Genomic DNA, 24,617 nt, shown 5'->3' with positions numbered 1-24,617 from the left:
ATTGTGTTGTGTTAGAAGCAGAGGCCATAGGGGCAGAGGCCACGGTTTGGTCCGAGTTATGCTCAACAGCAATGGGTACCAGTGCTGCCTTGGCCAGTCTGGAGCTATCAAAATGCCTGTTGGTTGTTCTGCCTTGATCTTCAGTATCACCTTGGTCAGCAGTGGTAGAGGAGGGAATGCATAAATTTTTAGGGAATTCCAGCTGAAGGAGAGAGCATCCGTTTTCCAGGCTAGAGGATGGTGGGTCCTTGTACAGAACTTTTCCAGGTGATGATTCATGTGAGAAGCAAAGAGATCTATGTCCGGTCTTCCCCATGTCTTTGTTATTTGAGAGAAAATGTGAGGATGCAGCATCCATTCGTGTGGATCCAAGAAATTTCTGCTCAGCTTGTCCGCCAGCACATTGTCCTTGCCTGGCACAAACTGGGATTGCAAATGAATCTTCAGACTCGGGGATTTTTCCCAGAGAATCATTGTTAGTCTGCAGAGGATAAGAATGAGTGCCTCCCTGCTTGTTTATATACCACATGACCGTGGTGTTGTCTGTCCTTATTAGCAAATGTCCTTGTTGTAGTGATTTTTCGAAAGTCTCGATTGCATGCATCACTGCCAACATCTCTTTTTAGTTTATGTGCAGATGTCTTTCCCTTGGTGTCCATTGACCTTGAATGCATCTGCCGTCCATGTGCGCCCCCCATCCATGATCTGAGGCGTCTATTGTAATCATTTGGCTTGCCTGAGGTCTGTTGAAAGAGAGGCCTTTGTTTAACTGACTTGCTTGAGCCCACCACAAAAATTCTTTTTGCAGACATGGAATGAGTGGGATTACGTCCTCTAGGCTTTGGCTGTGTTGGGACCATAAGCTTTTTAAGTACCATTGCAGCTTTCTCATATGGAGTCTTGCCAAGGGTATCAGAAGAATGCAAGATGCCATGAACCCCAGGGCCTGCAGGACTTTCCTTGCAGTCAGGTGGGAGAGCTTTGCTAGGCCTTTGAAGTACTCTGGTAACTGCTGTTGTTTTTCCTCTGTGAGGTAGGCCATTTGTGTTTGTGTCCAGTTTGGCTCCTAGGAAAATAATCTGTTGGGATGGCAGTAGTCTTGATTTCTGAATGTTGACTGTGTATCCCAAGGCCTGCAGTAATTGAATGACAGTCCAAGTTTGCTATTAAGGTTTGTTTGTTGTCTGCTTGTATGAGGCAGTCGTCCAGGTAGGGGTATATTTGAATCCCCTGGAGTCTGCAGTGTGCCACTACTGATGGCAGGAATTTCGTGAACACTCTGGGCGCAGTAGATAAGCCAAACGGCAATGCTGAGAATTGATAATGCTCTGTCCCTGCAAGAAATCTGAGGTATCTTCGGCAGCTTTGTCTGATTGGGACATGCAGGTATGCCTCCTTGAGGTCCAGAGTGACCAGCCAAGACCCCTTGCCCAGCATGGGAAGGAGCTGCTGCAAGGTCAGCATTTTGAACTTTGGCACCATGAGAAAAGTATTTAGAGTAGACAAGTCCAGTATAGGCCTCCATTTGTTTTCTTTTCTTGGAACAAGAACAGTCTTGAATAAAATCCCTGGCCTTGTTCGTGAGGAGGAACCTTTTCTACTGCTTTTATACTTAACTTTGAAACTTGAATGAGTGCCTCTGCCCTTTGATGATGTGGCAGGTTCAGCATGCCTTGTCTTATTGGTAAAGAATGGAAGTGGAATCTGTAACCCTTGTCTATTAAATCCAGAATCCAGTTGTCCTCGGTTAAGATATGCCAGTTTTTTGAGAATAAGGATAATTTTCCGCCCAAAGGTGCTTCTCTTTGAGCCTTTGTAGGCGGTATGAAAGTCAAGTCATTGTGATTGTCCTTGTGGTGCAGCTGGGCTGCCTGCGCCATTTCTTTGATTTGGAGGTTGCCATTGGCGGCCCCTGTAGGAGCCTCGGTATTGCCCTCTACCTCGGGCACGCCTGCTTTTTCCCCTTTGAAACTTGTCAGAGTCTGGGAAGGACCAATTCTTTGAAGGCCAGTTTCTGTTGAATCTGGGTGGCTGAACCTGGAGGAAATCCTTGACTGTCTGTACCGACTTAGCTTTTTCCTCAATGGACTTCAACACATCTTGTGCATTAGCACCAAAAAGCTTCTGTTTTTCCAAAGGTGCATCAAGTAACTTTACTTTAACATGGTCTGGCAGTGGCTGATCTTTTAACCAAGCATGTCTACGTATCACAGCCCCAGTCATAGCTGCCCTACATGAAGCCTCCAATGCATCATAACCACACTGAAGAAAATGATTGTTAACCTGCTGAGTGTTATGTATTAGATCCTGCAATGCCTTTCTATCAATAGGCTCAGGAGAGGCAAATTTTTTCTGTAAATCATCCAGTAAAAAATCCTGGTACTGAAACACATGAAAAAGGCAATTAAATGACCTCATGGCTAGGGTGGTAGAGGTATAAACTTTTTTACCCCATCTCTCCAGGGACCTAGCTTCCCTATCTGCTGGCAGTGGATTCTTGGCAGTGGAAGTAGCCACTCCCTTGGGGCCCTGTGAAATAGTTTCTAGATCCATAGAGTGGGCCTTAAAGATATGTTTGTGAGTGTCAGGGACCCTATAAATATCTGTCTGGCTTGACAGGAGCAGGGGGGAGAGAATCAGGGTTAGCACTGGAGTCGGAGAATACATCATCCAAAACATCCATAACTGGAGGAATAGCTAAAGGTCTGTGCTGGGGAAGCTTACGGAAGGTTCGTAGTCTTTTCCTGGAATCAGAGAATTCCTGACCCTGCCATTTAAAATGTTCCCTCAGAGAGTAGGACTTCACCAAACGAGAAATCCTCTGGAGAAGAGGCAGAGGGAATTGATTCCTCAGCATCCGAATCCTCATAGGCCTGGAAGGATTCTTCTTGGGTATCTGAATGCTCAGAATCTCCAGAGGCTTCACATGAAGAGAGGTTGTCAGTCTGCTCAGTTCTGGGCCTTTTCTCTGCAGATGGCTGAGAACCTCTGTCTGGGTGAAGCTGAGACCCCCTGATAAGAGAAATAAGACCTGCAGCAAGAGACATGATCTGTTTATCAGAAGGGGCCTGGGCAGCAGGTTTAGGATGGGCCTTGGCCTGGCTGGTGGCCTTAGCACGTGCAAAGGCCTTGATGGACATGGAAACAGGAGGCCTAGCAGCCCCACGTGCAGGAGTAACCTTATCTACAGGAATGGTGTCGGGTAGATCCAGAACTTCGGTTTCCGGAGGAAAATCAACAACCGGCACCGGAGTTGTCTCAGAAACCGAAGGACGTGTTAACGCTGTGTTGTCGGCCTGGAGCGGTTGAATTACCGCTTCCGAAGGGACCGAAACACTAGTGGAGGGTTTAGGAGTTGCATCTGTGGAGGGCGCGGGCTGAGGATGTCGGTCCCGGTCCTTGCGTTTTTTGGTAGATTGAGTTGTCGGTTGATCCGACGGCATGATAAGCGAAAGATTCACCGAAAAAGTTTTCGGCAAATTCTGCCCGGCACCTGAGAGTACACTTATTAAAGCAAGCACAGGCAGCACAGGCCGAGACGTTGTGGTCTGGGCCCAGGCAAGGAAGGCAGTAAGAATGGAAGTCCTTATGAGGTATTTGTTTACCACAAGACAAACAATTATTAACTTTCTCAATTTGTTCTGACATCAGCTGAGGCAAGGAAAAATGTTCCCCAATGGGGTACTTAGCTTTTAGATGACTTCCGTACTGAAAACACAGGAGCTAACTGACCGGCACTTGCAAACTGCTTCTGCTTCGGGCACCGCGTGGCAAGAAAGACTGAAGATGGCGTCGGCCGATGCCTTTATACGCCAGCCGTTCTGACGTCGGAGAGGAGGCGACACCAGCCGACGCCGGACCCAGACTTTGGAATCCGGCCGACCGAGGGCTGCCTGAGGCAGGACAACCCATATGTTATGACTGCAGTTGCATTCTTGAAGGACAGAGTGTTCCTGGCCTAAACAAAAAACACCTATTATGGGGTATCTAGTGCCCATATCGGCACTTTCTTTTTTTTACCTGACATCAGCTAAAGGTTACAACAACCAAGCCTAAGCAATAATAATAGGAAACAAAAGAAAAAAAACAGACTCAATGGGTTACTTAGCTTTATCAGTGACATCTGAGAGGGAATGATCACACGATGCACAGGTAGTCTGCGGCTGATAAAAGTCTGGGGATTGTGCATGCAGACATCTCATTTAAGGCCCCTGGTTTATGGCCCTACATGTGATGTCCCATGCAGCTGCAACAGCCAAGCTGAAGCTTTTGTATAGAAGCCAACGTACAAGTTGCCTGAGGGCAGGAAATCCCACAACTAGAATACTGCAACATAGGAATAGGAGGACATCCCTACAAACCTAGCACTAACCGTTTAAGATGTTGGTTCTCCAAGTATAAGCTGAGCGTGTGGATGTCAGCTAAATAGAGTTTTGGGAGCAAAAGCCCAGAAGATAGGGCACACCTTGTAGTCATGTGATTTAGCCAAACAAAACAAGCAAAGATCATGGGCGTCTGTGTGGTATTGGACGGCCACACTTGCACTTCACCTTTCAGGATGACATGAACAAGCATTAGAAAACAATGACTGAAAAGGTTCCCCAATGAGGTATTTTGAGTTCAAGAATCTGACAGCCGAGAAGGCAGGAACACCGGACATTCCACTGGCAGCTGAGAAGTTCTGAGGCCTGGTGCGTGCAGACGTCAATTTTATGGCCCATGCTCTGCGGGCCATGTCAGACAGTGACTGATATCTTTTTGTAGTATACTGGATGGACATTCAGGTAGCAAATGGAGAAATCCCATATGTACAGAATACTGCAACATGTGAACAGGAGGACATCCAAGGTACTGGGAGCCAATAACTAGACAGGGAAAGATGATAGAATGGAAGATGCCAATAAGTTATCTAGACTGCAGGTTAGAGATTGCCTATACTCATCAACCCCTGGTAGGGACTGCGAAGAGAAAAAACGGGGGGGGGGGGGGTTCTAAGAGTATAGGCAGAGAAAAAAAGGGTTCTAAACAAAAGACTAGCATTGGTAGAGTTTTTATATAATCTACAACAGAAGGTGCCACAAAGTAATTAGAGCATACAGGTCTCCATGGTCCATCCTTTTTTGGAACTAGTAAGAGTCTGAAGTAAAACCCTTTTCCTTCCTGTCCTGATGGGATGGGTTCCTATGGTGCCTTGTTCCCACAGATCTTTCATAATGTGGGGAATTAGATGAAGCTGAGTTTTGGGAGGAAAAGGAATGCCCTGTAGGTGGGTCTTTCCTGCCAGGATAGGAAGTATCCTTTTTCCACTACTGCAAGCACCCAGTGGTCTGTGGTGATTTCTTCCCAAAGGGAGAGACAGTGAGATGAAGACAAGGGGAGATGGGCAAGGCAGTCACAAACTGTTGCCATTACTTCAGTACTGAAAAGGGCTGTTTATGGGCTGGCTGAGAAGAGATAGCCCTTTAAGAGGATTGCTTCCAAGTCCCTTTCCTGTTTGGTGAAAGGGGTGGTCATGGCAGGGGCTCTTCCGACATAACAGATTTTGGCAGGATAATGACTATAGCACTTGGGATATGGGAGAGACCAGCAGGTGTCTAATATCCTGCAGCTCTTTGCTCTTCTCCTGTAAATTTTTAAAATAGCTCCACAGACTGCTTACCAAACAGTAGGTTATGATCAAAAGGAGCATCTAGGATTTTGGACTTAGTCTTCTGGTAGAGGTTGGAGCCTAAGCCAGGAGTATCTACACAGAACTAATGGAGTTGCAGCTGATCTAGCAGAGGCCTCTGCTGCTTCATAACTGCATCTGATGGAGTGTCTGGCCACCTGGGATGCCAAGGGTAGCTTAGATGCTACCTCAGTTTTGTTAGGGGTGTCAGGCAGGGGAGTTTCGAAGTGCAGAGCCTCAGGATACCAAGTCCAAGGCATACTTCACCATTTGTGTTTGGTAGTTAATTACTCAGAAGGCCAGGGTGGAAGAGGTGCAAGTTCTCTGGCCCAGCCTATCCATAATTTTACTATCTGAAGGTAATAGACATGAAGGGAGCAGTCTAGATTGTCTATCCGAGACCACAGCTATAACAGCAAGGTCCACCTGGGGCTTAATAGGAATTTGTCATCATCAGACACCCTATAGAAACAGTCTAGTCTCTTTGGGGCTGGTGGCTGGGAGTCAGACTTCTTAGAGCAAGAAGCAAATGTATTAAGGTATGCAGAAACCACTGGAGGAAAGGCTGATGTTGCAGGATGAATCACCCTCCCCAACTCAAAGTACCCCACCCCCCCATTTGTCATTTGGGAAGTGTCCCATTTGAAGCAATCTTTCACCTTGCTGTTAGTTTCACCAAATGTTATGTCCACTTGACGCGAATATCCTTCAACAGAATCCTCATCTGGAGAATAATATTCCAGGGGAGAAGCTATTTGGGATGAGCAGGTGATAATACTCCTCAGAGCAGGAGGAAAGGACCTCCTCTTCCTGTGAAATAGAGGGAAGGAGTGAAGTAGCAGAAGTAGGCCTTGGCCTGAGCACTGGAATAGAAGGGGGTGAGGAGGATGTAGGCCTAAGGGCCATGAAGGCTCTCATCAGGGACTGAATAAAAGACTACCAGTCTGGTTGTCCTTCAGGAGGGGTAGATAAATGTTTAGTCTTCTTTTTAGGGGAGTAGTTTTGGGAGGCACTGTAGCCGTTGATTCTGGGGCCTTACCAAAGGAAAGAAAGATTCCAGAGATCCAGAAGGGCATCCGGTGGAACCTGGTTCCCCCTAGACATCAGAAATAACTGATGCCTGAGACATCTCCGCAAACGTGTTAGTCGGCACTTAGCAAGCCAGTACCTTGAGGGGAGCCACAGAAGCAGACTGCTCTTGCGGACAACCTGCAATCCCTATCTTGGCAGTTGGTGGGTAATAGGCTGCAAAACTTTGGCCTGATGGTTCCATCAGGTCAGTCTATTCCATATCCATACTAATGGCTAGCTTCTTAAGCTTTTGATTTTCTAAGTATAGGTTAAGGGTAGCCAAACGGCTTCTAAGAGTTTTAGGGATAAATGATTGGCAAATACAGCAGGAGGTATGGTAGTATTCCCAGCCTAGACAAAGGATACAACAGTCATGGGTTGTCCTTACACGGAATTTGACGCCCACATCGGCATTTACCCTTCTTAGCGGACATCGGCTAATGTAAAGCCAGCAAACCAAGGTTAAGCAAATGAAGTAAGAAATTGATACAGAAGGAATAGTTGTGAAAGACCTTACCATAACCATAGTTGTCCTTTTCTATGTTGCAGTATTTATAACAGTAGCGAGGTAGCTTCCTGCAGCACTACCATCCGGCCAGTATACCAAAGTCTTTGCCTTGGAGGGTACATGTGATGAATGCTACGAGGGCCATAAACTGGCATTAGGTACAAAGGTGACATCTGCACATACCATCCTCAGAAAAGTTTCTGGTGCATATACTAGTGCACCTAAGGTTTTCCAGAAGGGTCCCGAAACCCTTAGACTTACATGCATGCTTGAGCCAGGACAATAATACGTTATGTAGGTAGCGTAGGTAGAGACTTGAGGAAGCAGATGGCCACAAGTGTTCATATGATACCTGCTATACCAGAAGCAAGAAACAGTGGGTAGGAGCATGGGACTGAATACTGCAACATAGAAGAGAATGACATCTATGGTTATGGTAAGGTCTTACACAACTATTCTATGCCCTTCTACTCTGATGTTGCAGTATTCATAAAGAACAGTTGTGTACACTTAGCATAAATGTAGATGTTAGAGTGTATTCACTGTTGCAGTCATCACATTTGGGTTATCCCTGCCAGGGTAGCCCTTGGCCGGCCCAAACACCAGAGGCTTAGTATTTCTGAGTCGGTTGCTGTCGCTTCAGGATGGATGTCAGGTCATCAGTAGTATAAAGTAAGGCAGCTGACGCCATTACATCAGTTTTTCTTGCCCTGTCAGGAGCACCCAAGTGGGAGCCAGGATATAGTGGAAGAACCCCACCAGTAGAAAGTAAATACCAAAAAGTTCCTTGTAAGGAGAGAGAGAAAATAAGGATGGAGGAAGGAAAACCAGGATTGCAACAGTGAATACACTCAAACATCTACATTTATGGTAAGTGTACAAAACTGAACTATGTTCATGTTTCAATGTCGCAGTCATCACATTTCAGTTAATTCCCAAAGCTGAGGAAAAGGGTGGAGGCAGTCAAGGAGACTAAGGGCTGGCTAGTATGCACTGCAAGACTGCAGTGGCAAAGCCTGCCCTGGACTTGGAAAAGATAGGCAGGTGGTAATGCTTGGTGAAAGTGTGAACTCATGTCCATGTGGCAGCCTCCAGGATGTACCTGGTGGGGATTCCTCTGAGGAAAGCTGTAGAGGGTGGAGGATGCTCTGGTAAAGTGAGTCCTGACCCCCTTAGTGGGAGGTTTCCCAGTGTTCCTTGTAACAGAGATGGATGCAGTGTGCTATTCATTTGAAAATGGTTTGGATATGGGTATACCCTCTGCCCATGCATCAAAACTGACTAGAAATTTATCAGTCTTTCTGAATGATTTAGTCCTGTCTAGATAGAATCTGAGCTGTCTGTGCACATCTACAGAGTACAGGATCTTTCCCCCTTGTGTGGGGCTAGGGAGAAATGTGGGCAAATGAATGGATTGGTTGAGAGCCACACTGGACACCACTTTGGGCATGAAGGATGGGTTAGTCCTGAGGGGATACCCTGTCAGCATGTAAGATGGACTCTACAGCCATGAGTGCTTGCAGCTCAAATACTCTTCTGGCTGAAGTGATGGCCAGAAACAAGGCTGTCTTTCAGGAGAGAAGCTAACTCTGCTGAAGATACTGGTTCATAGGGCAGCAGGGTGAGCTTTGCCAACACAAAGTTTAGGTCCCAAGCTGGGGTAGGTGCTCTAAGTGGCTTCACAATGCTAGCCCCTCATAGGAACTGTTCAGAGGGTGTGAGAAATGTGGGTGCTCAGTGTTCAAATGAGCAGAGATAGCATAGGCATGAATTTTAACAGCGGAAAAGGAGATACCACTGTGTAGCGGGTCAGCTAGGTAATCCAGGAAGAAAGGTAGGGAAGGCTGTGCCATATTGGCCACCTTAGCCTGAATCCAGGTGCAGAACCTTTACCATTTGTCAGCATAAAACTTTCTAGTGCTAGGGCATCTAGCCTCACGTATAACATCTAGAACCTGTTTACTGAAAATGGCAGCTAGATCAGTGGTCAGGGAATAAGCCAGGCTGCCAAATTGAGGGTCTGCAATTGGGGATGCATGAATTCTCCTTCTGTCTGGGTCAGGAGGGTTGGGGTTTGTGGGAGATGCCATAGTGGGGGCAGGCTGTGCAGCAGTGGGTACTAGTGCTGGCAAGGCCAGTTTGGAGCTATCAGAATTGTCCTTGGTATTTCCTCCCTTATTTTGAGCAGTACCCTGCTAATGAGAGGTAGTGGTGGAATGCATAGACCAAGAAGTTGACGCAGGAGAGGATAGGGCATCCACTTTCCAGGCCCTGCAGTGAGGCTCTCGGATGCTGAACTTCCTGAGCTGATGGTGTGAGTAGGAAGCAGAGAGTTTGACCTTCGGGGTGCCCCATTTCTGAGTTAATGGGGTGAAGGTTCTTTGGTCTAGCTGCCACTCATGTTGGTCCAGAGGACTTCTATTGAAGTTATCTGCCAGAGTTTGGAAATCCCAGCAGGACTTGTGCTAACAGATGTAGTTGCAATGGCTGAGACTGTGTGCCAAAGGGTCATGGCCAGTCTGCACAAAGGGTAGGAAGGAGTCCCTCCCTGCTTGTTGACATCACAGTGTTGCCTGTTTTGATCAGGAGAGCACCTGGAGGGAGAAGAGGCCTGAAAGCAGTCAATGCATGGATAGCTGACATCTATTTTGGTTGATGTGCAGATGTATTTTCTGTGGGTTCCATTGGCCCTGTATGCACCTGCAGTCAGATTTTCTGAAAGGTTTAGTCCTATCAAGGTAGAAACTAAGCTGTCTGTGGACATCCAAATAATGCAGGATCCTTTCCCCTTTATTCTGAGGATTAGAAAAGAAGGTTGGTAAATGGATGGATTGGTTTTAAGCCACATTGGCTACCACCTTGGGCATACACGACTGGTTAGTCCTGAAGGAAACCCTGTCCACATGGAAGCTACTGAAGGGTTCCACAGCCATAACGGCCTGCAACTTGGACACACTTCTTGTTGAAGTAAGGCAGTTTTCCAAGAAAGGAATTTTAACTCTGCTGTAGCAGCAGGCTCAAAAGGGGGAAGCAGGAGCTTCTCTAGTACAAAGTTAAGGTCCCAGGCAGGAGTGGGAGCGCTCCTCGGGGGGGGGGTATTAAATTGTTAGCTCCTTTCAGGAACTGTTTCACCAGAGGGTGAGAGAAGAGGGGTGGCTCAGTATTGTAATGAGCTGAGATAGCACAGGCATGAATCTTAACTGAAGAGAAGGATAGGCCTTTGTGGAATAGCTCTGCTAGATAATCTAGGATTTGAGGTAAGATGGGCATGGTTGCGTCCTTTCCTTCAGACAGTGAAGAACTGTACAGCCAAGAACAGTATCTTTTCCACTTTTCTGAATAGGATTTCCTAGTATTAAGCCTCAAGGATGACATCTAACAGCTGTTTGCTGAGGGTTGCTGGTGATGTATTAAAGAATAAAAGCCAGGCTGCTAGGTTCAGGGTTTGGAGCTGAGGATGCAAAATCTGGCCCTCCTGCTGGGGACAGCATAGAGATGGTCTGATACAGGTGCCAGGGTGGCACTGCTGTCACACTTTGTAATAGTGGGTACCAGTGCTGGCATGGCCAGTCTGGTGCAATCATGATTGCCCTTGGCCTGTCCTGTTTGACCTTGAGTAGTACTTTCTAGAGGGGCAGAGGGGGAAAGGCATAGACTGAGGTTTTCCCACGTAAAGGATAGGGAATCCACTTTCCATGCTTGGCTGTTTGGAGTTCCGGTGCAAAATTTGCTCAATTGATGGTTTTGGGGGGTAGCAAAGAGGTCCACCTTTGGTGTCCCCCACCTGTGTATTAGAAGCTTGAATGAGATGGGTTCCCGTTTCCACTCATGTGGATCCATTAAATTTCTGCTCAAATTGTCTGCCAGTGTATTTTGTTTGCCTGGCAGGAATTGAGATTGCAGGAGCACTTGATTGCTCAAAGTTGTGTTCCACAGAGCCTTGGCTAACCTGCAGAGTGGGTAGGAATGCCCCCCCCCTTGTTTATGTACCACATAACTGTAATGTTGTCGATCAAGAGTTGTCCTGGAAGGATAAGGTATTTGAAGGCTGTCAAAGCATTCTGTACAGCTAACTTTTCTTTTTGATTGATAAGCAGGTGCATTTGTCCTGGGTTCCATTTGCCTTGAACATATTTGCCTGCCATGTGAGGCCCCCATGCAGAGTCTGATGTGTCCGTTGTCTGCGTTTGGGTGGGGGGGTTTGAGTGAAACGGAGTCCCTCGTTGTTGTAGCAGGCCTCTGCCCACGAAAGGAATTCTGCCCTTAGGCAAGGAATGATAGGAATCTGTTTCCAGGTTCTGAGAATGTTGACACCACAGACTTTTTAAATACCACTGAAGTTTCCTCATATGCAGTCTTGCATATGGAATTAGGAGAATGATTGAGGCCATGAACTCTAGCACTTGCAGTATTTTTCTTGCAGATAGCCGGGTTTGGGTGGCCAGTAGTTTGTCAAATAAACCTGCTTTTCTGTAGTTAGGAATACCATCTGGAAAGTCGTTTTCAAGCTTGCTCAGAGGAGTAAATTTTTTTGACTGGATACCAGATGCAATTTCTTTTTGTTGATGGTATACCACCGAGTAGTTAGTGCAGTCTCTTTACAAATGTCAGGTGCTGAAGTAGCAATTCCTGACAGTCCACCTGAATCAGGCAGTCAATCCAAGTATGGGTAAATTTGAAGTTTTCTCTGCCTGCAGTACGCAATGGCTGGAGCCAGGCACTTGAGAATAACCTGGGCACAGTAGATAAATCAAAGGGAAGTGCAGAGAACTGATGGTGCATAGAGCCAGACCTGAAACGTAGATATTTCCTGCAAGATTCCCTTATGGGGATGTGTAGATAAGCTTCTTAAGTCTAGGGTGACCAGCCTGGAGTCCTTTGCTAACATAGTAAGCAGCTGTTGGAGTTTAAGCATTCTGAATTTTGGTACCACCAGGAAGGTGTTGAGAATTGACAGATCCAGGATAGGGCACCAAGAGTTCTCTTTTCTGGGCACCAGAAACAGCCTGGAGTAGAAAAGTACAGTTTTGTACCTACCATAAATGTAGATGTTCGAGGATTCCATTGCTGCAGTCCTGACTATTGGGTATAGTCCGCGTCCAGTCGGCCCGAATACCAGAGTATAAGGCTGACGTCGGTCAGGGCGCATTAGACTGACGTCAGTACGTCAGGGTACTAATGCGCATGACCGACGTCATATCCTCAGTCTTTTCTTGCCCCAGATGTCAGAAGACCCTAAAAAGACAAGTCCCAAAACAACCTGCACCAAAAACATGTACAATATATACAACAATATATACAAAAATATAAGCATGTAAACTCACCTACACAACCACCCCTAAATACAGGGGGAAGGAGGGAGGGTAAATTGGACTGCAGCAATGGAATCCTCGAACATCTACATTTATGGTAGGTACAAAACTGTACTATGTTCTTCGTCTTCCATTGCTGCAGTCCTGACTATTGGGTAGAATCCCAAAGCAGAGGTAAGGGAGGCTGGCAAATTATAAAGTAGTAGGAGCTGACAACATGCCTTGTAAAACAGCTGTGGCAAAACCAGCCCTAGACTTAGAGTAGATAGGAAGGTGATAATGCCTAGAGAAAGTATGCACTGAACTCCAAGTAGCTGCTTCCAGAATATCCTTAGTTGCCACCCCTTAGAAATGCTGTTGAAGTGGCAGTAGCCCTAGTGGAATGAGGCCTAATCCCAGCTGGAATCTCCTTGCCATGATGGGAATAACAAAATGCAATGCAAAAGCCAATCCACCTAGAAATAGTTTGTTTTGACACAGGCTTGCCCTGAGAACTCAAAGCAAAAGAAACAAACAACTGCTGAGACTGCCTAAAATCCTTAGTCCTGCTTAAATAATAACGCAATTGCCTGTGTACATCTAAAGTGTGCAAAATCTTTTCCCCTTTATTTTGAGGATCTGCAAAAAACGTAGGCAAATGAATAGTTTGGTTTAAAGCCACACTAGAAACCACCTTAGGCATAAAAGAAGGATTAGTACGTAATGATACCCTATCCTTATGGAAAATCAAAAAGGGCTCTACTGCCATAAGGGCCTGCAACTCAGACACCCTTCTTGCAGAAGTAATAGCCAACAGAAAAGCAGTCTTCCATGACAAATATTTCAATTCAGCAGTAGCTGCAGGCTCAAAAGGTTGTAGAGTAAGTTTTTCCAACACAAAATTGAGATCCCAAGCAGGAGTAGGAGCTCTACGTGGGGTCTTATATTCTTTGCCCTCTAAGAAACTGCTTGAACAAAGGATGCGAAAACAAAGGTGGGTCACAATCATAGTGAGCTGAAATTGCTGCAGCATGAATCTTTATGGAAGAGAAGGACAAACCTTTGTCCAATAATTCAGTAAGATATTGAAGAGCCACACTCAAATTAGGCTCTGAAATCTCCAAATTCTTTGCTGTACTCCAAAATAAAAATCTCTTCCATTTTTCTCGTACACTCTCCTTGTACTAGGTCTTCTAGCTTCCATAATCACATTTAAAACTTGTTGAGGAAGTTGAGACCTGCTGTGTTTCAACACAGAATATGCCAGGCTGTTAGATGAAGAGAGTGAAGCTTGACATTGAGCAGATGACCGTCCTTCTGAGATAACAGATGAGGAATCAGAGGTAAAGGCCATGGAGGCTTCTTTACCAGACTCCGTAGTAGTGGGTACCAGTGTTGTCGAGGCCAATCTGGAGCTATCAAAATCATCCTTGGCCTGTCTTGTCTGACCTTTAATAGTACCTTTGGAAGAAGAGGTAGAGGTGGAAAGGCATACACATGAAGGTTTTTCCAACTGAAAGACAGAGCATCCACTTTCCAAGCTGTGTGATGAAACCCTTTGTGCAATACTTTGGCAGCTGGTGGTTTAGTGGAGAAGCGAACAGATCTATGTCTGGAGTTCCCCATGACACTGTCAGTTTCTGAAATACATGAAGATCCAGTTTCCACTCGTGGGGATCCATGATTTGTCTGCTTAACACATCTGCTAAGGAGTTCTGTGCTCCTGGCAGAAACCTTGCCTGAAGAGTTAGTTGCAAGCTTAGCGCAGTCTCCCATAAAATCATTGCTTGCCTGCATAGAGGATAAGAATGTGTTCCCCTTGCTTGTTGATGTACCACATGACAGTTGTGTTGTCTGTTAGAATCAACACCTGCCCTGGAAGAAGTAACTCCTTGAAAGCCATTAATGCAAACTGGACTGCTAACATCTCCTTCATGTTGATATGTAGATGCTGTAGTCTGGCAGGCCACTTGTCTTGTATCCACTTTCCATTTAGATGAGCTCCCCAAGCAATGTCCGAGGCATCTGTCGTTAAAATCTGACTTGCCTCTGGCCGGGTCACAGAGAGTCCCTTGTTTAGGTGACATTCCTGAGCCCACCACAAGAATTCTTTTGAAGGCAAGGTATTATTTGAATGACAGTGTCCAAATCCTGGCAGTGCTGTGTCCATACATTTTGAGATACCATTGTAGCTTCCTCATATGCAGTTTGGCATTGGGAAGCACCAGAATACAAGATGCCATGAACCCTAATGCTTGAAGGACTGTCCTTGCAGTCAGCACGGACTGATGAGATAGTTGATGGAAGTAAAGTGACAGACTCTTTTGTTTGTCCGGGGTTAAAAGGCCATCTGGGCTGCTGTATTCAGTCTCACACCCAGAAAGCACATGTCTTGAGAGGGTACTAGACTGGACTTTATTTCGTTCACAGAATACCCTAGGCATCTTAGCACTGCTATAACATATTCCAGATGCTGTAGAAGGTCTTCCTTTTCTTGAGCCAGAATCAGGCAGTCGTCCAAGTAAGGATAGATTTGAATTCCTTGAAGCCTGAAGTAAGCTATCACTGGAGCCAGAACCTTTGTGAATACTCTGGGCAGTAGATAAGCCAAAGGGCAATGCAGAGAACTGATAATGAGAATTTCCAGCTCGAAACCGCAGATACTTCCTGCAACTTAGCCTTATAGGCACATGAAGGTAAGCTTCCTTGAGATCTAAAGTTACCATCCAGTGATCTTTGCCCAGCAGAGGTAAAAGCTGTTGTAACGTCAACATCTTGAACTTGGGAATGTCCAAAAACGTGTTGAGGAGAGATAAATCCAAAATTGGTCTCCACGTGTTCCCCTTCTTTGGTACAAGGAACAGGCGAGAATAAAATCCTAGGCCCCTTTCTGATACAGGGACTGGCTGAATGGCCCCTATGTGAAGTAACTGTAAAACTTGCTTGTGAGCCTCTTTTCTTTGTAGAGGAGGAACGTCTGGCATGCCTTTGAAAGGGGGCATTGTATGGAAATAAAATCTGTAACCGTGGTGAATGATATCCAACACCCATTTGTCTTGAGTAATTAAATCCCAATTTTCTTTGAAAAGAGACAGTCTTCCTCCCAAAGGAGCTGCCAAACGTGAATCTGCTGGCAGCTGAAAAACAGGTCATTGGGTCTGTTTACGACTGGACTGTCCCCTGCCCTCTCCAAGAGTCTGAGCAGGTGATCTCCCTGTTCTAGGCCTAAAAGAACCTTGAGCCCTGCCCCTACCACGTCTAGACCTACCCCTAGACTGAGAATCATAAGCAGGATATGTCCACCCCTTAGCAGGCCAATTTCTACTAAACTTGGTGGCTGCACCTGCAAAAATCTTTAACAGTTTGCATAGACTTAGCTTTGTCCTCCATTTTCTTTAAAACTGCTTCCACAGGCGAACCAAACAACACATCAGACTGTAAAGGAGCATCCAAAATCCTTGTCTTAACATGCTCAGCTAAATTCTGATCCTTCAACCAGGCATGCCTGCGAAGAACAGAACTGGTAGCAGCCACCCTCGAGGAGGCCTGTACAGCATCAAAACCACATTGCAAAGAATGCTTACCCACTTGTTCAGACACATGAACCAAATCCAGCAACTCTACACTCAATACCTTCCGCCAAAGCATCCACCTTAGATTTCAATTGTGAAAGGAGATAATTCTGATATTTTAGCATGTGAAACTGACAATTCAAAGCTCTCATGGCTAGAGTGGAAGAAGTATACACTTTCTTTCCCCACCTATCCAAAGCCCTTGCCTCTTTATCAGTGGGAACAGGATTTTTAACCACAGAAGCCTTTACACCCTTAGGCCCTTGAGAAATAGTTTCTGGGTCCGCCCTAGGACTCTTAAACAAATATTTCTGAGCTTCGGGCACCCTATAATACCTATCAGGCTTAACAGGAGCAGGAGGCAAAGAGTCAGGGTTCAGGGAAGCCTCTGCAAAAACATCTTCCACCACATTCAACACAGGAGGAATAGCTAAAGGCCTATGCTGGGGTAAAAACAAGAACTGCCTAAGCCTTTTCCTGGAGTCAGAGTAATCCTGGCCTTCCCATTTAAAGTGCTCCCTCATGGAATGCAAAGTCTCTGAAAATGAGAAATCCTCAGGTGGAGACGCTGTAGGAGTGGAATCATCCACATCAGAATCAGAATAAGTAGGATACTCCTGCAAATCTTCCACAGAAGATTCTGAAGCCTCTGAACACTGTTCAAAACTATCAAACTCCGGTTCCACCCTAGGCCTCTTATCAGGCGGGGGCATAGAACTCCTAATCATAGTAATCAAATCTTCTGCCATTTTAAGCATATGTTTCTTAGGTACAGAACCCGAAATGCTAGGAGAAGCCCCCACTGAAGCTGAAGTAGGCCTACCTCTCAAAGAAGTTTTGGCAACAGAAGGAGAGGCCCTAACTACCTTGGGAAGAGAGGGAAGAACAGTCACCTGAGAAGCCCCTCAGCCTGGCCTACCTCCTGAGAAGGCACATCCTGTAAGAGTATAGTTTCTGCCTGGGACTCCATGGAAACTCCTGGCAAAACCTCCGGCTCCACTGAGCCTTCTAAAGAACCGACGTCCGGGACTGCGGGTTCCTCAACCCTAGGCTTCACTGTTTTATCCTTGCGCTTCTTGGAAGCGGGCCGGAGCATCCGACGGCATTTTATAATTGCAACGCTTCCCAAACACTAACCTGGCACAGTCTAACCTCCTCTTAATAGTGCGTTTGTTAAACCTAGCACAAGAGCGGCAACCAACAACGTCGTGCTCAGGCCCTAAACAAGGTATACACAAGGTATGATAATCCCGATGAGGTATCTGTTTCCCACAAGAAATACAGTTATTCACTTTTTCTGACATCCGGTAAAATACTGAGGCAAGAAAAACTAAAATGTTCTAGCGGGTACTTAGCCAACTCTGTTTCGGTCTGAAACTCCGGTTTCGGAAATATTTCAGTACGCCAACCTGCACTCGCAAAACTGCTTCTGCATCGGACCATGCGGCAAAAAAGACTGGGGATATGACGTCGGTCATGCGCATTAGTACCCTGACGTACTGACGTCAGTCTAATGCGCCCTGACCGACGTCAGCCTTATACTCTGGTATTCGGGCCGACTGGACGCGGACTATACCCAATAGTCAGGACTGCAGCAATGGAAGACGAAGAACATCTGTGTCCCCTTTGCTCTGTTGGAATAGGTTGAATAGCCCTGATACTGAGTAAAGAAAGTACTTGCTTTTGGGCCTCTGCCCCCTGGTTTGGGAGAAGGTCTGACAATCTGCTTGGGGTTGGCAGTGACTGAAGTAGAATCTGTATCCCTGGGATACAATGTTTAAGACCCATCTGTCCTGGGCAATGTACTCCCAGTTTTTTGCATGCAGGGTGAGTTTTCCTCCTAGGGGTGCAATTACTTGAAGGACAAGTCATTGTAAATTTTTTTCATAAGAGGGTGGCTTACCACTCTTTTTGAGGTGGGAGCACACTCCATTGTTTAGATCTGTGCATACCCTGAGACTGTAGTCTTGGTGGTCTGTTGCCCCTGGGTTTGGACCGTCTGGGAGGGACTGGAAAGGACCAGTTTTTAGAAGGCCAATGCCTACTGAATCTAGGTGGCTGTACCTGTAGGAAATCTAACAGTTTGCATAGATTTAGCTTTTTCCTCCATCTTTTTAAGAAATTCTGCTTTTGTGCCAAACATTCTTGGTTTAATGGAGCATCTAGTAATTTTGCTTCGAAATGATCTGGCAAGATTTGTTCCTTCAGCCAAGCATGCCTTCTCAGAACAGACCCAGTGACAGCAGCCCTGCAAGATGCTTCTAAGGCATCATAACCACACTGCAAAGTACATTTTCCAGCTTGGTTTGGAGAATGCATCAACTCTTGTAAATCTATTTTCTGCACATCAGGAATCATTTTTTGTTTAGTTTAGTTCCATAATATGCTGCTGGTACTTCAACATGTGACAATGGCAATTTAAAGCCCTGATGGCAAGAGTTGCAGAGGTATATACCTTCCTCAACCATCTGTCTAAAGCCCCAGAAACCCTGTCCTAAGGGGTAGGTTTTTGGCTGTAGAAGACTTAATACCTTTAGGTCACTAGGAAATAGTCTCTGGATCCGCAGTGGGATTTTTAAACAGAAATTTGAGAGAGTCAGGTACTCTTTAGTACCGGTCAGGCTTTCTAGGAGCTGCTGGCAAAGTATCAGGGGTAAGACTGGATTCCATGAAGACATCTACAATTTCCAGAACAGGGGGGATAGCTAGAGGCCTGTGCTGAGGAAGTCTAAAAATTCCGAGTCTCTTTTTGGACTGTGGGTAGTCCTGGCACTCCCAGTGGAAATACTCTGAGGGTATGCAGGGCTTCACCGAAAGAAAAGTCCTCTGGGGTGAGGCAGAGGGAATGGAATCCTCTGCGTCTGAATCCTCATTAGGTAGGGGTATGTCCTGGTAATTAGAGAGGTCAGTGTCATCGGACTCATGATCTGTAGAATTAAAAGGAAAATCAATTTGTCTTTTGGAGGAGGAAGGCTGGCTTCTCCTGATTAAAGTAAAAAGGTCTTCAGCCATTCCAGCATTTGTTTCCGTGGCATGGGAGCTTGAGAATGCACTTTGTTTCCTAGGCGTAGTTCACACTCTGGGCCTGAGAAATTCAAAGTTTTAGTCAGAAACGAAGTAGTCTTTAATAGGAACATCAGGTGGTCTGATTTCACCCTCAGAAGCAGGTGCCTGCACAGCAGCTCCAGACCCATCCAAGGTAAAGACATTCACAGGTTCCATAGTCTAAGCGTCTCACGGCATACCAAACTCCGAATGGGTCTCAGTAGAGGCCTGTAAATATGTAGAAGCTGGTATCGGGGCTGCAAAAGCACCTCACAGAGTACTGATGGACTGGCGACTAGCTTAATGGAAGCGTAGTCAGCAGTTTTGGACCTATGCCATCTGTCTTTATCCTTACATTTTTTCAGAAGCTCATTAGTCAGATGGCTTATCTAAGCCATTTTGAAATGCAGAAAATGAGAGCGAAAGAATTTAGTGACAAAGATAGCCTGATGACTAATAGTTCTGGCGTTGAACAGTGCACAAAGCATACAGCAAGGAACGACGTGGTCTGGGCCTAAACAGGTGACGCAGTAAGAATGAAAATCTGTGAGGTATTTGCTTTCCACAGGCAAGACAATGGTTAACTTTTTCTGACAGAGCAAGAAAAAAGGATCCACAACGGGGTACTTAGCTTTAGAAGACTTCAGGTTTGAAACATGAAATAAAAATTTCAGGTGGAGGCCGACCGGAACAAACTGCTTTTGCTTCAGGCTCTGCTCAGCAAGAAAAGCTGATGTAACGGTGTCGGCTGCATGTTTTATACCCCTGACATCCTGGAAGAGGTGACAGCATCTGATGCAGAAATCCAAGACTGGTATTCAGGCCGAATGAGTGCTACCTACAGGAAGATAACCCAAGTGTGATGACTGCAACAGTGAAACACGAGGAACATCTGAAAGTGCAGAGATCCTGCTCTGAAATAGTACAGTTGTGTACACTTACCATAAATGTAGATGTTCAAGTGTATTCACCGTTGCAGTCATTACATTTGGGTTATCTGCTTTGCAGTAGCCCTCGGTCTGCCTGATTAACTGTCTTGGGTCCTGCGTCGGTTGCTGTCCCTTCCATGTCAGGTCATCAGGGGTATAAAACATGCAGCAGACGCCATTCCATCAGTTTTTCTTGCCCCAGATGTCATGTGACCCCCTAATGGGAAGCAATTAAATCCATAAATACAAGGATACATCTCCAACAGAAAAGCAAATGTACCAAAAAACTTTTAGAGCATAGTAAGTGAGAGTAGAGGTATGGCCAAAGGAAGAAAAGGGGGCTGGAGGGAGGGTAACTAGGACTGCAACAGGGAATACACTCAAACATCTACATTTATGCTAAGTGTACACAACTGTATTATGTTCTTCATGTTTCACTGTTGCAGTCATTACATTTGGGTATATTCCCAAAGCTAAGGTTGGGAGGAGGAATTTAAATGGAATTAGGACCAGTTATAAGGCCCTGCAAGACTGCAGTGGCAAAACCAGCCCTGGATTTAGAGAAAATTGGCAAAAGGTAATGCTTGGTGAAAGTATGCACGTAACTCCAGGTAGCAGTTTCTAAGATGTCCCTAGTACGGACTCCCCTGTGAAAGGCTGTAGAGGTAGATGCAGCGCTGGTTGACTGGGGTCTGATGCCCTGTGGGATAGGTTTTCCATGGTGCTTATAGCAGAATTGAATGCAGTGGCCTATCCATTTTGAAATAGCTTTCCCCTCTTGTCCCTGCAGCAAATGCCACCATTAGTTCAGATTTCCTTTGAGGTTTAGTCCTGTCCAATTAGAATAATCGGTCTGTCCACATCTAGAGAGTGCAGTATCTGTTTCCCCTTTATACTGTAGATTTGGAAAAAAAGGACTGATTAACAGCCACACTGGATACCACTTTGGGCATGAAGGAGGGATTGGTTCTGAGGAACACCCTGTCCGCATGAAAGATTATGAAAGGTTCCACTTCCATAATGGCCTGTAATTCAGATACCCTTCTTGCAGAAGTGATTGCCAAAAGGAAAGCTGTTTTCCAGGAAAGAAATTTTAAATCTGCAGTAGCAGCTGGTTCGAAGGGAGGAAGAGTGAGTTTCTCCAAGACAGAGAGAAGATCCCAGGCTGGTGTTTGAGCTCTCCTGGGTGGCCTTTGATTTTTGGCCCCTCTGAGGAACTGCTTGAGCAGTGGGTGAGTGAAGAGGGGAGGCTCTGTGCTATAATGAGCTGAAATGGCTGAGGCATGAATTTTGATGGAGAAAAAGGACAAGCCTTTATGAAGCATCTCAATTAAGTATTGTAGAATCTGAGGTAAATTGGACACTGCTGCATTCATTCCTTGAGATTGGTTCCAAGCACAGAATCTCTTCCATTTTGCAGCATAAGATTTTCTAGTACTAAGCCTCCTTGCCTCTAAAATGATATCAAATCACTGATTTACTGAGGGACGGTAAAGGAGTAATTAGGTAATTAGCCAGGCTGCTAGCTTCAGAGTTTGCAGCTGAGGGTGCAGAATCATTTTCTCCTGCTGAGACAACAGGGAAGGAGTCTGAGGCAGGTACCATGGAGCCAAGTGTGACACACTGGGCAAGAGTGGGTACCAGTGTTGGTGAGGCCAGTCTGGTGCAATTAAAATAGACATTGGCTTGTCCTGTTTGATCTTTAGTAGTACCTTGGAGAGCAGAGGCAGAGAAGGAAAGGCATAAACTGATAGGTTTTTCCAGCTGAAGGATAGAGGATCCACTTTCCAAGCTTGCTTGTGGGGAATCCATGTGCAAAATTTGTCCAGTTGATGGTGCTGGGGGGAGGCAAACAGGTCTATATCTGGACTCCCCCATTTGCTTGTCAACATGTTGAAAATCCTTGGTTCCAGTTTCCATTCATGTGGGTCCATGAGGTTTCTGCCTCGTCTGTCTGCCTGTGTATTTAGTTTTCCTGGCAGGAATTGAGCTTGGAAATTCACTTGGTCGCTCAAGGCTGTGTTCCACAATGCCATGGCTAGTCTGCAGAGGGGGTAAGAATGCGTACCACCCTGCTTGTTTATGTACCACATGACAGTGGTGTCTGTCTTTACCATTAGTTGTTCTGGAAGAATGTGGTCTTTGAAGGCTATCAGGGCATTCTGTACTGCTAACATTTCCTTCTGATTTATGTGCAGGTGCATTTGATTTGGGTTCCATTTGCCCTGAATGCACTTCCCTGCCAGGTGAGCCCCCCATGTATAGTCTGACGAGTCTAAGATTTGTTTGGCAGGGGGTAATGTGAATGGTAGTCCCCTGTTTTGGTGGCAGGCCTCTGCACACCAAAGGAACACTAGGCGTAGGCAAGGTATGATAGAAACCCTTGCTTCCAGATCCTGTGAATGTTGACACCATAGGCTTTTGAGATACCATTGTAGTTTGCTCATATGCAGCCTTGCATATGGAATTAGAAAAATGCATGAGGCCATGCAATGCTTGCACTATTTGCCTTGCATATAGCTGGGTTTTTGTGGCCACTTGTTTGAAGTTGTCAAATGTATCCGTTTCTCTGGCATGAAGAAAGCCATCTGGGAAGTTGTTTTCAAGCTTGCTCCCAGGAATATAATTTGTTGACAGGGTAACAAGTGGGATTTCTTTTCGTTTATGGTGAACCCCAGACAAGTCTTACCCTTTGAACAAAGGCCAGATGATTGAAAAGAATATCCTTGCTTTCTGCCTGAATTAGACAATCGTCTAGGTATGGGTATATTTGAATATTTCCTTGCCTGCAAAATGCAATAATTGGAGATGGGCATTTCGTGAATACCCTGGGCACAATAGATAAGCCAAAGGGCAGTGCAGAGAACTGAAAGTGCATGTAGCCTGCTTTGAAGCATAGGTACCTTCTGCAAGACTCCCTGATAGGGATGTGCAGATATGCTTCTTTTAAGTCCAGTGTTGCCAACCATGCATCCTTGCCTAGCATAGGAAGCAGCTTGGTGAAAGTCAGCATTTTGAATTTTGGAATCACCAGAAAGGTGCTTAGAATGGAAAGGTCCAGGATAGGATGTGAAGAATTGCCTTTTCTGGGTACCAGGTAAAGTCTCGAAAAGAAACCTTGCCCTTTTTCTTCTTCTGGTACCAAATGAACAGCCTCCATGTTTAAGAGAGAAAGTACCTGATTTTGGCCCTCTGATTTGGGGGTAGATATGGCCACCTGGTTGGTGTTGGTAACATGTGGAAATGTAATTTGTATCCTTGGGGACACTATATTTAGAACCCATTTGTCCTGGGTAATGAGTTCCCAGTTTTTTGCCTGCAGACCAATCTTTCTGCCTAAAGGAGCGTTCAGTTGGGAAGTGCTTGGAAGTCTTAAAAGCAAGTCATTGAGACCGTTTCATAGGCTTTGGTATGGAAACCTCCCACTGCCTAGTCTTGTGTGTCCCTTGGGACTGAAACCTGGGATTTCTGCTGTGTCTGGGTATGGCTTAGGAAGACCTGGAAGGGGTTGGAAAGGAATAATTTTTAGAGGGCCAGTGCCTACTAAATCTAGGAGGCTGAGCTTGTAACAGTTTGCATAGATTCAGCTTTATCTTTCATCTTTAAGAACTTCCTCGGCCTTGTTGCCAAACAGGCGGTCCTGATTTAAGGGAGCATCCAACAATTAAGCTTTAACATGATCAGGCAAAGATAGCACCTTAAGCCAAGCATGCCTTCTGAGCACAGACCCAGTAACAGCAGCCCTGCAAGAGGCCTCTAATCAATCAAATCCACATTGCAAAGTATGTTTTCCAACCTGTTCAACAGAATGCATTAAATCTCATAATTCTTTATTTTCAGCAGAATCAGGCATCATCATTTTCTGTTTAAGCAATCCAATAACATGTTGCTGATACTTTAACACATGAAACTGGCAGTTTAAAGCCTTAATGGCCAAGGTTGCAGAAGTGTAAACAGTCTTACCCCCATCTATCCAGTGCCCTGGAGTCTATCAGAGGGGGTAGGGTTTTTAGCAGTAGAAGCCTTAATGCCCTTGGGTCCCTGTGAAACAGTCTCTGGATCCGCAATAGGATTTTTAAAAAGGAACTTGTGAGAATCAGGAACTCTAATATCAGTCAGGTTTTCTGGAAGCAGGAGGCAAAGAATCTGGGGCCAAACTAGATTTCTGAAAAGGCATCAACAATGTCTAGTACAGGAGGTATAGCTAAAAGCCTATGCAGAGGCAGGAGTAAGAAATCTCTAAGCCTCTTTTTAGAACCAGAAAAATCCTGGCTTTCCCCAGTGGAAATGCTCCCTTAGAGTATCTAAGGTTTCACCAAAAAAAAAAATCCTCTGTAGGAGAAATCAAGGGAATAGAGACCTCGGCATCAGAATCCTCATAAGTAGATAAGAGCAAATCCAGATAATCAAAAGAATCAGAATCCTGATCAGAAGATTCATACACAACTTCAGTCCTAGGTCTCTTAGAAGGGGGGGGGGGGTGGCTTCCCCTGATTAGAGTTATAGGATCTTCAGCCATTCTTGTTTTTTAGG

General features: G+C 45.6%; 1 protein-coding gene across 1 annotated transcript in view; it reads right to left on the bottom strand.

Moving 5' to 3' along the window:
- Positions 1-24,617, bottom strand: part of FN1 (fibronectin 1) — a gene marked incomplete in the record, with an annotated part of 4,425,379 nt that overhangs the window by 2,816,047 nt on the left and 1,584,715 nt on the right.

The sequence above is a fragment of the Protopterus annectens genome, chromosome 2.part0 (genome assembly GCF_019279795.1).
Source record: "Protopterus annectens isolate FY-2018-M chromosome 2.part0, PAN1.0, whole genome shotgun sequence".
NCBI classification, from domain to species: domain Eukaryota; kingdom Metazoa; phylum Chordata; order Ceratodontiformes; family Protopteridae; genus Protopterus; species Protopterus annectens.
Note: the sequence above shows the minus strand (reverse complement) of the source record. Positions and strands in the feature narration are given on the sequence as shown.